Below are 2,491 nucleotides of genomic sequence, written 5' to 3'. Positions count from 1 at the left end.
TGATTTGCATGTATCTGTCCAATTTTTCCAACACCATTTATTGAAGAGACTATCTTGACTCCATTGTATGCTCTTGCCTCCTTTGTCAAATATTAATTGAGCATAATGGCTTAGGTCGATTTCTGAGTTGTCTGTTCTCTTCCACTGGTCTATATGTCTGTTCTTATGCCAGCACCAGGCCATTTTGAGAACATTGGCTTTGTAATATAGCTTGATATCTGGTATTGTGACCCCTCTGACTTTTTTCTTCTTTCTTAGGATTACTGTGGCTATTTGGGGTCTTTTTTTATTCCAGATGAATTTTTGGAGAGTTTGTTCTAGGTCTGTGAAATATTCTGTTGATATCTTAATGGGGATTGCATTGAAACTATAGATTGCTGTGGGTAGTATGGACATTTTAATGATGTTGATTCTACCAATCCATGAACATGGTATATTCTTCCATTTGTTTATGTCTTCCTCTATCTCTTTTTTCAACGTCCTGTAGTTTTCTGAGTACAGGTATTTTACTTCCTTAGTTTAGTTTATTCCTAGGTATCTTAATTTTTTTTGTGGCAATGGTAAATTGGATTGTTTTTTTAGTTTCTATTTCTGTGAGTTCATTATTGGTGTTGGATGTTAATTTTGTATCCTGCTACCTTGCCGAATTCATTTATTAAGTCTAGTGATTTTTTGATGGTCAGAATTCTTCTAATCAAACCTGGGTAGCCCATGAAAACCTCCTGCATAGGGCCTCACATTCTCGCTTTCCCATGTGCTGGCTGGAGGAGAAGATCTGAGGACCTAGATGGTGGGTCTCCAAGTGGAAGTGGCCTGGATCCCTGAGTCACATGTGGTAAAGAGCCTGCTATGGACCATTATGTGAACAATGAGTCCTTTTTTATTATATGAAGCCATTGAAACATTGGGGTTATGTGTTACACAGGTTAGCCTACTCTGACTAATACAAACCATATTAATAGCTACAATATGTTGGGCACCTGCTCTGAATTGGGCACTTGGCTAATAAGCACACTGTCTCATTTCATCCATTTTACAACCCTGTGGGGATAGATACCACCATTAGCCCATCCTATATAATAAAAGCCTAATATGCTAGGTGTCCAGTTAGCCAGTTGGCTGTTCAACCAATCAAAGCATAATATGCTAATGACATGCTAAGGCTGCTAAACCGCTCGCTGTGATGTGCACTGACCACCACGGGGCAGATGCTCTGACTGGTAGATTAGCTTGTTGCTGGGGTCTGGCTGAGCGAGATGGGCTGGATACGCCCAGGAACCCTCCTGTGGTCCCTCCCCAGCTGGCCAACCTCCTGAGTCCCTCCCTGGCCCCAATCGTGCACGGGTGAGGTCCCTCGGCTTGGCCTGCGCCCTCTCACAATCTGGGGCCCCTCAGGGGATATCAGAGAGCTGGTTTTGGCCTGATCCTGCAGGCCAGGCAGAGGGACCCCACTAGTGCACGAATTCATGAACCGGGTCTCTAGTTTTTTATGAAAGAGGAAACTGAAGCAGAGAGAGCAGGCAACGATGGAGAAGTCTGATCCCCATGCCTGGACCCAAGAGTCCACATGTGCCCGGCTCACTCCCAGTGTCAGAGGAATGGGTTAAAACAGAGTGAGGCAAGGAGACCAGATGAGGATTTATTCTAGTATTACCAGCCGGAAGTTTCTGCCTGTGAAGTGGGGAAATGCCTGAGAAGTGCCCAGTGCAGAGCCTGGCACCTGGAAGCTGTAGACTGAAGGTTCGATTTTCTTCAAGAGACCAAGCAAGAGCTGACAAAGCCTGGGTGAGAACAGGAGAAAAATATTCCAGAAGCAGCACTTGGCAGGATTTGGGCAGAGAATGAGGGAGATGGGGAAGTGGAAGGCTGGACCTCTCTCTTATGTTGCCATTTGCAGGACCGGCAGGAAGGACATAAGATACATCTGGTGCTCTGTGCTGTGGGAGGGAAGGAGGGCGAGAACGGGCCCCAGATAATCAGCAGAGAGCAGACCCCACACCTTCCGACACGTGTGGATGTCCAAGAGGCGCTGCATTCTGGGTCTCCTGCCAAAAAGAGCCATCCGCAAGTTGTCCACCCACTCCTGTGCGGAGGCGATGCTTTGTATCTGCACACATTTGGGCAAGCTCTTTGCGACTTGTTTTTATCATCTGAAGATGGGACGAGAAGTAATCAAGACTTACCTCAGAGGGTTGTTATGGATACACGCAGAGTGTGTTAGGTATGTGGTGACTAGTCAATAAGGGTGGAAAGCGTCAGTATAACCCTTGCATCTGTGGCACCGTTTCTCCATCTGTACATACAAACCCTGAGATGCTGTGAGCATGGACCCGAACCTGCTAGTCCTGTTCACTGTGCATTTCCACATGGCTCAGATGGGGACTGTTTCACTGCAGGCATTTGAATATTTGCTGAATGGATGAATAAGGAAACCCTTCTCTCCCTTCCTTCCTTCCTTCCTTCCTTCCTTCCTTCCTTCCTTCCTTCCTCC

Source organism: Myotis davidii, unplaced genomic scaffold (assembly GCF_000327345.1).
Source record: "Myotis davidii unplaced genomic scaffold, ASM32734v1 scaffold150, whole genome shotgun sequence".
NCBI lineage: Eukaryota > Metazoa > Chordata > Mammalia > Chiroptera > Vespertilionidae > Myotis > Myotis davidii.
Note: the sequence above shows the minus strand (reverse complement) of the source record.